The sequence below is a fragment of the Mauremys reevesii genome, linkage group 5 (assembly GCF_016161935.1).
Source record: "Mauremys reevesii isolate NIE-2019 linkage group 5, ASM1616193v1, whole genome shotgun sequence".
NCBI lineage: Eukaryota > Metazoa > Chordata > Testudines > Geoemydidae > Mauremys > Mauremys reevesii.
Genome location: NC_052627.1, coordinates 46,475,173 through 46,490,621, shown reverse-complemented (window position 1 = coordinate 46,490,621; position 15,449 = coordinate 46,475,173). Strand labels below are relative to the sequence as shown.

Genomic DNA, 15,449 nt, shown 5'->3' with positions numbered 1-15,449 from the left:
AACTTGAAAATGCTTTAATTCATATACAGTCTAACAAACATTCGGTATGCTAGAGAAAAGGTGAACACATGTTATAGATGATTTTTTTTCACTCTGCTTTCTACCAAAGAGGCTTAATGCAAACAAAGAAATGTTTATTTGAAGAACTGTGCAACTGAGTCAGACAAAAATCATTCTGAAGTACATTGCAATACATTCCTTTCCTGGGGACTGCACCGTAATGCACTGGGAAGGCTTGTGTGTTCCAGTGACGCTGAGAACTATGCCAATGGAAGCTTTAACTCTTGGTAGGGCCACCCAAACTGGATAGATCTAAAGGAGATGAAAATAATCCATTAGTTCTCCAGATTAGGGGTTGAACAACAGGCCAACAATGTATCATCATTGTTACAGAACCACAATAAGGTAACCATTTGTTCAGGGATTGCCCTAGCAACATTGCACAGGATTTGAAGGAGTCAAATGCAGACTGCAAATTATTATATTAAAGATATGGACATAATGTGTGTATATGCTTGTAAAAGACCAGTTTCTGATTCCCTTATTCACCTCAAAGATTGCAAAACCCCTCAAACATCTCAGGAGAAATAATGCAGAATAAAGGGTGTCTGGAACTTGATTCTCATGTGACGTTTTGGTCAAAGAGCGCAAGTCAAAGGGGTCCTATGTCAGATGATGTGTCATGTGCAGGACAGATCAGAACAACAGATAGGGGGATGTTTAAGGACCAAGGAGGAGTTGAATGTACAATAGATTGCACTGCAGTCATCTAGTCTCTGTGTAACAAGAAAGCTGTATTACGATTGTCAGATCATCATGTTAGATATGTCCAAGTCTGGTGACCTTTTTTCAATTAATGATCTTGCACTCCCAATGAGGAAACAAAAGAAAGTTCAGTATAACTTGTTACTTTCACTAAGACTTTCTTATCACAACAGGTTTTTTTTTTCTTCAAGACAATAACTTTTCTAGAACTAAGTTTTTTTAGAATGAGATTTTAAGATAAAATACCTCTCAAATTTAAGATGTATTGCTGCACAGATTTGTTGCAAAAAATGGTTATTACTTAATACAGCTTTCTTGAGTTGTTAAATGCAGTTTCACCTAAGTAAAAACAAAACCTCCTGATATGCCTTTCAGCATCCTAAGCTTTAATGATGCCTAGCACAGCAGTGTAATTAACAGTATCAGTGATATATAACAATTCTGTGCTTTCCAGTGGTAGAAACAGAAGGCTAATGCCAGATTGCTTGTTAAAGGTACACCTGGTTGCAAAGTACACCAGATGAGACAATCCCCCAGTAACCACATAATGAGGTAAAGACATCTGTAAGATTATTTTAGAACTTTGAAAGTGAAAATTTAAAGTCTTTGGTGATGCTGCAGATGGAATTATTGTCATCCCCACAGACATTGTCACTGGAAATAGATCAGCCCACCAATCAAACTAGACTGCTAATAGTTCCAACCATGTTTTTCTTTAACAGAGTTAGCACGTGGCTATCCCCAAGTTACCCAATGCGGCTCTGCCTATAGTTAATAGAACTGTTCACAAATTTCTATCCAGCAATGTATAGTTTATTTTGAAACTGTCTAAGCCAAGCTATGCCAATTTATGATTTAGGAATATAAAACAAATAAGAAACAATAAAAAGTGTGAATAATTCTGCTCAAAACTAACGTAACTCAAGATATGTCTGCACAAGGAATACTAGCTCATGTAAAACTAGCATGTGCACTGAATGGAATGCAAGCTGGATGGCTATTATAATATTTGTGGAGAATCAACCAACATAACATTTAAATAAAATTATAATATGTTTTCCTTCACACATTGATGAGAGAAGCAACAAAAGTAAAATAAGTTATCTGCCAACATCTGAAAATATTTTGTGCAATTACAAAGCGATATTTTAGACTTAAAAATATCCCTGAAATAAGTTTGTTATTGTTGTGTTTTCACATTATGGTAGTTTCACTACACCCAGGGAAGTAATGAACACACACACACGCACGCACACACATGCACACACACGGGGCCTGAATTTTGTTTACTCTAATGCCACTTTACACTGCTTAAATGTGGCTGTAAATGTAATTTACATTAACTTAAAGACCTCTTTATGCTGCCAGTGTGATGTAAAATAACCTTAGTACAAATGAGAATCAGGCCCTTCATATAGAAAAAAGTAAACTTATCAGTAACAGTTTCACAAAAACAAACGGAAATCCAAATACCAATTGACAAGGAGATGAATCTTCTGAAGTATAATTCCAGCAATGTTCTCATTTCTTTCTAATAGTGGTAAGAAAGGTTCCAGTTATCTGTAATGACTGTTAACTCAAGGAACATCATCTTTTCCTTCTGAAACTACTAGGTCCCTTTCTGCCATATATATCACAAGAAGAACAGGAATACTTGTGGCACCTTAGAGACTAACAAATTTATTTGAATATACGCTTTCGTGGGCTACAGCCCACTTTATCGGAGGCATAGACTGGAACATACAGCAAGAAGATATTTATACATACAGAGAACATGAAAAGGTGGAAGTATGCATACCAACTGTAAGAGGCCAATCAATTAAGATGAGCTATCATCAGCAGGAGAAAAAAACCCTTTGAAGTGATAATCGAGATGACCCATAGAAGGTGTGAGGATACTTAACATGGGGAAATAGATTCAATTGTTTTTTTTTCTCCTGCTGATGATAGCTCATCTTAATTGATTGGCCTCTTACAGTTGGTATGGTTATTTCCACCTTTTCATGTTCTCTGTATGTATAAATATCTTCTTGCTGTATGTTCCAGTCTATGCCTCCGATGAAGTGGGCTGTAGCCTACGAAAGCATATGCTCAAATAAATTTGTTAGTCTCTAAGGTGCCACAAGTACTCCTGTTCTTTTTTTGGATACAGACTAACATGGCTGCTACTCAAATATATCACAAGTTCTTCTGGAAAAAATAGTATTTTATTGATGTAAAGGACTGAACATGATGAGTGGATTCACCTGTCTAGCAGCAAAATTAGTTCTCAGTAGTATGTACTATATCTGAATTCAAATTACCTCAATGTGGGATATTTGTAGGGTAATTCAATAACATGGGGGCTTGGATTCAATCTTACCGTATAAGCATATACATTGCAGAATTAGGGTCTAAATAGACATATTTTCATCTAGAAAAATATTTGAATTATTCATTGGGTTTGTATCACAATATTATGTACATGGCTATGGTAATAACCCCGCAGTTAAGACTGTGACTAGAGCAGAATGAATATTTATAATAAATAATTTATTCAACCAATTTTCCCCCTTTTTATATCTGGATATTATCCATGGGAAAAATTGATTTTCTCAAATTTGTTAATTATTTGAAAGGACTCCATGAATAGTGTACCTGATTCTCTAGTACCTTGCACCTGGCGTAGGCATTTATACCTCTATAAACCCAAGTCATTTTTCATTTAAAAAAAAAAGAGAGAGAGAGAGAGAGCACAAATAGCCAGGGCACTCACCTGGGATGTAGAAAACTTAGGTTTGATTCCATGTTCTGCCTGATTTAAAGAAGAGACTTGAACTCAGGTGTCCTACTTTCCACATGAATGCCCCAAACACTATTTTGCAAGTCTCTCTTTTGATCTCTACTTTCTGTAAAAAGAACATTAGACCAAGGATTTGAACCCAGGCTTCTTATATCTCAAGCAAATACTCTAAACACTGGGCTAGGCAGGGCTGGCTCCAGACCCCAGTGTGCCAAGCGCGCACTTGGGGCGGCGTGCCGCGGGAGGGCGGCAGGCAGCTCCGGTGGACCTACCGCAGGCATGCCTGCGGAGGGTCCGCTGGTCCTGCGGCTCCGGTGGAGCATCCGCAGGCGTGCCTGCGGGAGGTCCACCGGAGCCGCGGGACCAGCGGACCCTCTGCAGGCACGTCTGCAGGAAGTCCACAAGAGCCGCGGGACCGGCGACCGCCAGAGCGTGCCCCGTGGAGTGCTGCCCTGCTTGGGGCGGCGCAATTCCTAGAGCCACTCCTGGGGCTAGGCACCAGTTTCTCTTTCTCTGGCCCAATAGCTACTAGTCTATTGGCATGCATATGTGTGCGCGTGCATGTGTAATTTAATCTGACCCTTTTCCTGTGAATATATTCACTTTCCACAAATCAGCATTTTCCCCACATAAAACACTTTGTCAAAAAATTCCCAACCAGCTCTCATTGCAAATGATCTAATGCACATTGTTTGAGGGAAAAGAGCAACTATTCATAAATGTATTTTAGTGAACTATTAAGCTTTAGAGTGGTTTAGGATTATATTGTAGACATGATGCATGGGGCTGTATCTACTCAACTCCTTGTAATGTATGTTGGGCTAAGAACATAGTACATTCCTTAATCTGAGAAAAGAATTAATTAATAGCTATGGTGGTAATGAAGAAGAGGGTTGAGATACAGACAAATTGAGCCTGCACAGACTCTTCAGGTGATTAATTATCAGAACAGAGTGTTAGCAAAAGAAACATAGCGGCGTATCCTCCGTTTCTTCATTGGAGATCTTTTAATAGGAATTATAGAATTGGGAATAGGGCTCATTAAGAGGCTAAGAAGTAAAAGTCTCTGATGTTGTTTGCCTTAGATATTTCATTAAAGCAGGACTACTGCACTCTAAAAGTAACAGCAAGAAACATCATTTACAGAATATAAGTGGAACACTGCGACCCTGTTTTACAAGCTACCGTGTGTTGTATAAACTGCTATATGTATGTATTTTAGTCAGGCAACATTCAAGAGGATAGTCTGTGCCAAATTTTGCTTCAGGACATTATTTTCTATTTATTAATCGCTATTTGCTCTGATCTCCTCTAGGCACTCTGCTTTCAGCTTCCCTCTGCCTGGTGTCCATCCTTGCCAGTTTTCTCTTCCTTTCTCCCTATTTCAATGTTGTTCTTCCCTTTCCCCGATCCTTCCCACTCTCTTGCTTCTACTAACTCATCCTTTTCTCTTGAAAAAAGATAAACAAAAAACAAAGTAGAACTAAAATGCCATATGCCAAATATAACTCTGCCTTTATGTTGAATCTCTTTCTCCCACCCTTTGTCTGGCTTGTCTATTTAAACCCAAGTTCACCTAATTAAGTCAATCAGACTACTCCACATGCCTATAACTAAGCATATTCTTAAGAAGGCGATTTTTAAAGTCTAATGAGCTTCCTTATCTTCAGAATCTCAAACGTGCATTGCTGAATCAGAGCAATAGACAGTAAATAATGAAGGGACTGCCTCTTATGTATTTGCACTGTGCCTAGCACAAGGTCCCAATCCTCTTTCGAGCTTTTGAGTGTTACTATAATACACATAGAAAAAAAAATGAAATTAAAATAGTTACACTGCACTAAAGTCAGAGTTACTTTAGATTTACACCAGTGTGAGAGCAGAATTTGTGCCATAATGTCTTATAAATTATACCACCTGTGTATTAAGATTAGTATATTTGCTTTCAAACTAAATTCCCTCTTGCCTTTAAAACTGTACTTATAATTAGCAGGGGCATTATACTTTAATATACAAAAGAAGTCAGTTTTCCATTTCCTTTTTCTGCTTATAATATTACTTTCCCTACTCCTCCTCATCTCTTCCACCATTTGCTTGGCAACATTCAGAAACTCACCAAAGAAATCAATCCTTCCATGTTTTTTTAATCCTTCCTGTTTACTTGTGACATTTGGCATGAGATTATTCTCATGTGAAAACTCCATGACCAAATAAATTTCCCAGACTGTTCAAAGTAAAAGAATGCTTTGAAATACTGGAGATTACCTGCATTTAGGCCAATTCCTAGTTCCCTGTTTGAGGAATGAATTTTTGGGGAGTGTACCTCAAAATTTGCATCTACAAAATGAACATTGGACTATAGGCAACATGTCTCATAGAATTATAGAAAATTAGGGTTAGAAGAAAACTCAGGAGGTCATCTAGTTCATCTAGGGTGCCTTCGGCGGCTTGCCTGCGGAGGGTCTGCTGGTCCCGCGGCTTCAGCGGACCTCCTGCAGGCACGCCTGCGGGAGGTCCGCCAAAGCTGCGGGACCAGCGGACCCTCCGTGCTTGGGGTGACAAAATGTCTAGAGCCGCCCCTGCGCAGTACTCCAGATGTGGTCTCACCAGTGCCAAATAGAGGGGAATGATCTCTTCCCTCAATCTGCTGGCAATGTTCCTATTAATGCAGCCCAATATGCCATTAGTCTTCTTGGCAACAAGGGCACATTGTTGACTCATATCCAGATTCTCATCCACTGTAATCCCCAGGTCCTTTTCTGCTGAACTGCCTCATAGCCAGTCGGTCCCCAGCCTGTAGCAGTGCATGGGATTCTTCCATCCTAAGTGCATGACTCTGCCCTTGTCTTTGTTGAACCTCATCAGATTTCTTTTGGCCCAATCGTCCAATTTTTCTATGTCACTCTGGACCCTATCCCTGCCCTCCAGTGTACCTACTTCTCCTCCCAGCTTAGTGTCATCTGCAAACTTGCTAAGGGTGCAATCCATCCCATCATCCAGATCATTAATGAAGATGTTGAACAAAACCATCCCAAGGACCGACCCCTTGGATACTCCACTTGATACCAGGTGCCAACTAGACATTGAGCCATTGATCACTACGTATTGAGCCTGATGATCTAGTCAGCTTTCTAGCCACCTTATAGTCCATTCATTCAATCCATAATTCCTTAACTTTCTGGCAAGAATACTGTGGCAGACCATATCAAAAGCTTTGCTAAAGTCAAGGTATATCATGTCTACCACTTTCCCCATATCCACAGAGCCAGTTATCTCATCATAGAAGGCAATCAGGTTCGTCAGGCATGACTTGCCCTTGGTGAATCCATGTTGACTATTCCTGATCACCTTCCTCTCCTCCAAATACTTCAAAATGGATTCCCTGAGGACCTGCTTCATGACTTTTCCAGGGATTGAGACACTTTTCTTCAGGTACTGGTGCTACAGGATTGAGCACCCGCAGTATCCCCCTCACCTCCTGACTAATGTTCACAATCAAATATGTATTAATCACATAGAAAATCACTTGTTTTCTTACTTATCTTCCAAGCTCCTATAACTCTTATTCTGAAACCCACAAAGAGAATTGAAGGTCTTGTCTACATGGCAAGTTGCTGTTAAGCAAGCCAGGGTGTGAATCTATAGTGCTCCAGCTTTCTGGGCAGTAACATCCTATGTGGATGCTGCTACAGAACAGTGAAAGTTCCAGACTGTGGTGTAGTATGATAAGCCATGCTCCATATAGACAAGCATTAAGATAGTTACATAACACTTTTAACAGGAGTACATTTTTTTCCCATAGGAATAAGAAATCTCACAAATATTTATACAAGCAAAATCTTGCTTGCATGAGTGTTCACAAAATGAGAATTAAAAAGGATGCAATGAACAGTGCAATCAAAGATGGTGTAGAATTCAATAGAACTGGTCAAAAATTTGAAGAATTTTTTTCAAAAAAAATTTCAAAGTATTTCTCAAAGCATAATCAAAATTTCAATTTTTTGAAAAATATTTGGCACTCAATAAACTGGTTGAAAACCAGGAACAATTGTTAAAGAAAATTTTTGGAAATTAAAAAAAAAATGTTGGATGACATTTTGAAAATTTCAAAAATGTTGACAGGCTGTAGAATTCAGCATATTGTTCGATCCCCCCAGCCTTCCTCCCCACAACCCATTTCCTATTACCTCATTGCCATTTATGTTCACAGTCCTGGGGTATGTCTATGACAGCCACAGAGCTGTAATACTACAGCTATGCCACTGAAGAACCAGTGTAGATGCTTCTTACATCATCTGAAGGAGTTTAACATCAATGTAGGTAATCCACCTCTCGAAGGCAGTATCTAGGTTGACCGACTTAAACTAGAGGTTCGGTTAACTTAATTACAGTGGCTAGGGTGCAAAATTTATCACAGCCCTGAGTGACATAGCTAAGTTGACCTACTTTTTACAGTCTTACTTTATACTCCATTTTATTTCAGCTCTCAGCTGAAAAAAACCTCCTTTCTTGTCATCCCTGTGCTGCTATTTATTATTAAGCTCTGCAATTTATTAGGTACAGTAACTGTTATGTATTTTGTGAAACAACCTATACTAAAAAGCTATATACAATGAAATTATCTCATAACATGCTTCTATACGTACACACAGGAGTAGCTTTCCAATGCATAAATCAACATAAGGGTCATACAGTATCTCTTATATACAGAATACTTTTGAACAGAAGTCCTTGCCCCAGTGAAGACAACAGGAATATTGCCATTGACCAGTGTGGCCAGGATTTCCCCCCTTCCCCCACCTCCAGATTTGTTACTGTTTTCTAGAACTGGTAAAACTTGGAATTACTGTTTTGTGGGAGACACTGACATTTCAAAGTTTCCTTTCATCCTGAATCCAAACAAAATTTCCTGCTAAATGAAATTTCTGAACAATTTAATATAATCTAATAGTCAAAATCAAGCACTTAATCTTTATCAAAATGAAAAGTTTTGATAATTCTCTGTCAACATTTTTTTAAAAAGTCAATATGTTCCCATGAAATATTTGATTTAGCATTTCTGATGGAAAACTTCTTGTGTCAGAAAAATTTTGACCAGGTCTATCATTCTCTTTATATACTTTATAGGATTGCAAAATACTTTCAAGAGAAAAACAGAAGTAAAAGGAGGAGAAAACATGTTTGACCAAGAATAATGTAATGCTTTGGGATTACACCGAGAGCAGTAAGGGGTTCTGTCACTGCCTGCCCTGTAACCCTGGGTTCTTCTCTGCTATGCAGCTTTTGCTCCAAGCCATGACATTTGTTAGTTTAATGCAGAGTCTGTTAGTTTAGCTGAGGATCTAAACTTTCAGTTTAATACACAGCACTGAGATTGTTTTGTAATAAAACAAGAATAAGTTTATTAACAAAGCACAGATATTTATGTGTAAGAAGTATGAATAAAAATCACAGATATGGTTACAAGTAAAACAAAGTGTAAGAGAAGGAAAGCTGCTGGAGCTGAATTGAATGATCAGATATATTAGTTTCATTGTCCAATGCTTCTCCAGGGAAAAGAAGAACACCTGCATTGCACCTTTTTTTTTTTTAAATCAATGAGTGTGTTTGGCATTAAGTCCTACATGGAGAAGAGATTTATTAACCCATCAAGGCCCATTGCATGTTTTGAGTTATCAGTTTTCATGAATATTCCCATCTGCTTTATAGCCTCGCCTGCACTATTAGTTCCATTCAGAATTAACATTAAGGTATCAAAGACATGTCAGGCAAGCTGCTTTGATAGACAGTCCTGGACCCCTGCAATAGGGGTCCAGATGTTTTTATGGATTTCCTTTTAGTAATTTCTGTCTTTCTAAAATAAATGCTCCAGCTCAACCAGAAGTTATGAGCTTGATGCAGGAATTGCTGGATGGACTTCTACATCTTGTTCTATAGACAAGGGAAGTTTAGCTGATAAAATAGTCCTTTCTGACCTTGCTGAAATCCTGGACCCACTGGAATCAGTAGGTCTTTTGCATTAACTTCAATGGAGCCAGAATTTCACCCTATAAATCTTTTTTTCTTTTCTTTTTTCTTGGTCGTAAGCTTGAAATAAATGTTTACAAAATGGGACAAAATTGGTTGTCCTCCCAACCCCAGCCCGCCCCAGATGCACTGAGCCTGTATTTCATAATATACTATATTTTACACTAAAAGTGTTGAAGATTCTATTTTTAAAAATCTGCACTTTTTACTTTTTTTATATTCATTTTTATTTTGATGACTGCCCCTATGAATTTCACATATCCATTTATTTTGTCTCTCCTGAATCTCCACTTATTTGTTTTTTTCCACTTGTTACATATTGTCTTTCAGACTGTAAGCTTTTTGCAGCAAGGGCTGTCATGTTTTAAATATTTCTACAGTGTCTAGCACAATGAGACCCTTCCCTCAGTAGCTCCTTGGCAATATTGCAATAAATTGTTTAATAAATAAATAATTGAAAACAATGATAATATAAGTATGGTATTTGATACCACAGAATTCCATTCATTGAGAAACTTCTGTGACAAAAAGGGGGAAGTCTCTATTAACTAGACAACTCCAATAACAGGGAAAAGCTTCAAGAAATATGGTATAAGCAGAAAATAAAATTACATTTAATAAGATACAGATTTATAAAGGTTGGCTTCTAAAGTACTTAAATTGTACTAGCTCTTTACTTGGACTGTGACTGAACTTTTATTGCATGAACTTTTATTTAAAATAATTAAAGCTGCACTTCACGGAACAAATGTATTCATGCAGAAATTTCTGAAAGTGAATGAGAAGAACCATTTTAGAGCCTCTATAAAATTGCCTTTGCACTTTAATTCCACCTCAGTTGTGCATAGAAATTTAAAAAAAATGCTTTCAGCCATTCCAGTTATTCTTCACAAGGTCCCAGAGGTTTGTCAATTAAACTGGTTTTAAAGCTTATTAAATTCATTGCAGGAAAAGTATTCCCACACACACATCATAGTTAAGGTCTATATTCTGTGTTCAGGTCACACCCACGCAACCCAAATTAGAACAACAGGATTTCATGGGAAAAACTGATGGCAGAATTCAGACCACTTTTTGTGGCTTATCACAGCATAAACACAAATGTTACTTTTAAGAAATTCATTCCATTTTAAAAGATTCTAGTAGATGGAGAGAGATTCTCTATACTTAAAATGGGAAATACTGATGGAACTCATAATATCTCTAAGAAAAAGAATTGCTTTTGTTATTGCTGCCACTGTGAACAGATAAATTAGACGAGTTACCTCCAGACCCTTCAGGACATCTATAGGTACAGTGCCTTTCTCACAGGTATTTTCTAAGTTACCTGTGACTGCACAATGTTATCTAGGAGTTCAATAGGGTATCTTAGCATAGCTAGGGGAGATTCTTCTATGTTTTCCCCCCCTGCTAGTACACAGTAGACAACCAGTTAACTATATTCCCTATTAAATGGTGCTGATTGCTTTGTAGTTTAGCCATCTGTGAGGAAACAAATGTTTAATTCCCTCCAGTGCAGTTTCTGGTCAGTTGAAAGTAATGCATTCAATTTTCACACCACCTTTTTCAAGTTGGATTTATAAATATAAGCCAAAGTGCCCCGGTGGCTAGAGCACAGCACTTAGACTAAGAAGAACACATGAGTTCTGAGACCTGGCTCTGTCACTAACCTGCTGGGCAACCTGGGGAAAGACACATCCCTGCATGTGCCCTAGTTTCCCCACTGATGAAATACAGCTAGAGATCTCTTTTGTAAAGCATTTTTAAGATCTATGGATGAAAAGGCTGTATAAGAGCTAGGTATTATTATTGTTATTATGGGCTCCTTCATCAATTTCATCAGAAACAAAGTAATTCACCATTATGCGAAGTCATAGTGCCAAGAAAACATTTTGAAATAAGGTTTCAGAGTAGCAGCCATGTTAGTCTGTATCCGCAAAAAGAACAGGAGTACTTGTGGCACCTTAAAGACTAACAAATTTATTGTAGCATGAGCTTTCGTGAGCTACAGCTCACTTCTTCGGATGCATAGAATGGAACACACAGACAGGAGATATTTATACATACAGAGAACATGAAAAGGTGGAAGTATGCATAACAACAGGAAAAGTCTAATCAATTGAGATGAGCTCTTATCAGCAGGAGGAAAAAAAACTTTTTGAAGTGATAATTAAGATGGCCAATAGAAGGTGTGAGGAGAACTTAACCTAGGGAAATAGATTCAATTAGTGTAATGACCCAACCATTCCCAGTCTTTGAAATAAGCGCATATGCAAATCTCCTTCTCTCATTTGAAGTGAGTGGCAAACCTTCTTAGACACCAGGTAGTGTAACTGTTAACAGGAGCTTGTAACCATTTATGTGGGTGCTGCAGAGGTAGTTTCTGGACACAGGCTTACAGAGGCAGGGATTTTGCACAGAGTAGCAGATAAACCGAGTTAAAATACTACAGTTGCTGACTTGTAGAGTTTAGTGAATAATTTACTGTGAACAAGTTATTTGATGAATTAAGCCGTTTGTCTGTTAATTATTTTTACAGATTTGTTTGTTACAGTTATCTGATGAACAGACTTGCAGTTAAGTGAGCAAGAGAGGCTCTGGTTACTAATCAAATGAATCAATACATTTTACTCATAAGAATATTCATGGCTATGTTCTTGTTTATTATCCAATCTCTAGTTACAAGCAAGAAAGATAGTTTACTCAAGATTGCAATCTACTTTTGACTGAACTAAGAGTTACAGAGGGATCTCAAAAAACCAGGCAACAAAATTTCAGATGAAATTCAATGATGATAATGCAAAGTAATGCATATTGGAAAACATAATACCAACTACACATACAAAATGATGTGTAAATTAGCTGTTACCACTCAAGAAAGAGATCTTGGAGTCATTGTGGATAGTTCTCTGAAAACATTTGCTCAATGTGCAGTGGCAGTCAAAAAAGCTAACAGCATGTTAGGAACCAATAGATAAGGGAGCGATACTAAGATAACACATAATAATGCCACTATATACATCCATGGTATTCCCACACCTTGAACACTGCGCGGAGTTGTGGTCACCTGATCTCAAAAAAAGATACATTAGAAATGGAAAAGGTACAGAGTAGGGCAATAAAAATGATTAGGGATATGAAACAGCATCTATATAAGGAGAGATTAAAAAAAAAGACTGGGACTGTTCATCTTGGAAAACAGATGACCAAGGGGTAAGATATGATAGAGGTCATAAAATCATGAATGGTGTGGAGAAAGTGAAGGATGTGTTATTTGCCCCTTCACATAATTGAAGAACCAGGGGTTATCCAATGAAATTAACAGGCAGCAAGTTTAATACAAACAAAAGGAAGTACTTCTTCATACAGTGCATAGTCAGCCTGTGGAACTCATTGCCAGCAGATGTTGTGAAGACCAAAACTATAGCTGGGTTAAAAAAAGAATTAGTTAAGTTCATGGGGGATAGGTCCATCAATGGCTATTAGCCAAGATTGCCAGGGATGCAATATTCTGTCCATGTTCTGGGTGAACCTAAGTCTCTGGCTTCCAGAAACTGTGGGGCCAACAGGGGATGGATCACAAGATAATTACCCTGTTCTGTTCATTCCCTCTGAAGCATCTGGCATTGGCCACTGTCAGAAGACAGGATACTGGGCTACATGGAGCATTGGTCTGACCCAGTATGGCCATTCTTGTGTTCTTAGATGTATTTAGCTAGAGTGGTGTGAAAGACAATGAAATTTGAAAACCTCAGAAATTAAGAGCATATCTTCCTTAGTTTTATCATCGCTGAAAAATGGTGCAAATAATACTTACTATGAGAGCTTAGTGAATACTTGATCTTACAGTTTGATTGCCAAACTAGGGATGGGATGAGAGAGAGAGAGTTAGTTTCAAACCAAAACTGATTTTTTTGAGTTTTCTCACCAAAATAAACGGAAAGAAATTCAAAATGAAATGTCACTTTGAAATGTGTCAAAACAAGTTGTTTCAAAAATGTTCGACCAAACATTTCTGATTTTTAAGGCCAAAACTATTTGCTAAATTTGATCAGAATTCATGAATTTCAGTCCCCCCCAAAATGTATTTTTTCAGGTGAATTTACTATTCACCAAAAAAAAAATATTGCCCAACTCTACTTATTACATCACGAAGCCTGAGTAAGGTTTTGTTAGTATTTGGAAAGAACTATACAGGTTTTGCAGTAGGTATTATTTGCAGTTGAGCAGTAACAGCATTGGAAATCTCACTAGTAAATCTATTCTTGAAAGAGTTTCAGCTTAATTTCCAGACCAAAGAAGTTTGAACAGCAATGAATAAGCAATTATAGCCTTCAGGCACTATTTTTAAGTGTGTGCTACTGAAAACAAAAGTTGTCTTCCAGCCTTTCCCGAGCCTTATGTTTAAACACTCACATTGGCAGATGGTACATTTGGATATTAAATGAACCTTCTTAGAACTAAATTGCCAAACTCATTGATGTTTAAGGATACTTTAAACAATACTGTACATTTAAAATAATCCCTTTATTAGTTAAATCATTTTTAAAAAGTACATTACAGTCCATCTTGGATGCTCACTGACTTTCAAAGAAGAGCCACATCTCAGTTTGAATAGTAAGGAATAGATTCTGATAAATATAGTCCTATTGAATGGCACCTTACTATATGAGTAAATCCATTGACTACAAAGGGACCAGTTATGAAGTAAAACACTAATCAATAGGAATATGGATATCAGAATCTGGCCCTTTATATAAGCAGTATGAACTTGGTCTTATTTAATCATATATCTGGAACATTCCAGTGCATAACCACAGATTTCAGCAATGGCTCTTTAAAAATAATGAAGTGCCATGTAAAAAGTTTGGTAGCTGATATTTCCTAACCCTAAGCGAAGCATCACACATACAAATTGTCTGGCTATACCGAAAGAAGGAGAGGAGACATTTGATTTGGGTTTAATCAGGCGGTAACTTTATTATTAGATCTCTGGGACTGCCTGGCAGATAAAAGTGTATAGTGCCAGTAACCCCATGTTTATAACATAATTACCCGGGGGGCTTTGAACAGCTCCCCCTTTTTTTCCATACAGGTCCCTCCAGGAATTCATTTGCCGGGACCTTGCCCTCCACCCCACTCATAAAGAGGGTAAGGTGGGCTATACGGGGGTTGGCTCCCTGAGGTACCAATCATAGGAGTTCCCAACCACTCTCCGTTCCTTTACTGAACATCTCTTTTTAAGACCCTCTCCAAGCCATTTATCCAGTCACTGTATACCATTCCTATGAATTACCTGCACTGGACATCCGCCCTAAACTTAATGTGTTGTGACATACAGCCTAATGCCCTTCATGCCATGCATGAACAGAGCCCTTCCTGAACCCACTGTGGGGAAGGCGAAAAAACCTCAACTCCACTTAGGCCTACATGGTGGCAAGGGAAAAATTCCATTCCCAGGACCTCTCAATAAAAGGGTGGCTAGCATAATGCCCACAGCAGGTCTAAACCAAACCTAGTATTTTACCACCTAAAAGGGAGGGAGGTAGGGTGCTGCCTCAGCCTGCTCTGTGAAAAAGGGAGGGTTAAGACACAGGGTTGCCCCTTTTAAAATCTGAATTGCCAAGGGATGAGTCAGTGACCACACTGACCCTTTTACAGCAGTTTTCATCTCCTCACCCGCAAGCCATAAAGCACAGTACCCTTCATTCGACCAGCCAGCCAAATACCCCCTTCCCTCCGCTTAAAGGTGCAGAGCAGTCGGTAGCAAACCCAGAAAGCTGTAGTTTGGCAAATCTACACTTGAACAGCTTGAAGGCAATATTTATCTAATAAAGCTGTGCTTGGACTGCAATATTCACTGTCCACTTCTGCC

At 38.2% G+C, this 15,449-nt stretch overlaps 1 long non-coding RNA gene across 5 annotated transcripts in view; it reads right to left on the bottom strand.

Moving 5' to 3' along the window:
• Nucleotides 1-138: 138 nt before the first annotated feature.
• LOC120406455 overlaps nucleotides 139-15,449 on the bottom strand; it is a 272,435-nt gene continuing 257,124 nt past the window's right edge. For all 5 annotated transcript variants that reach the window (XR_005599277.1, XR_005599279.1, XR_005599281.1 and 2 more), the window contains one exon: nucleotides 139-312. This is a non-coding gene — a long non-coding RNA (uncharacterized LOC120406455). The remainder of the gene's footprint in view (nucleotides 313-15,449) is intronic.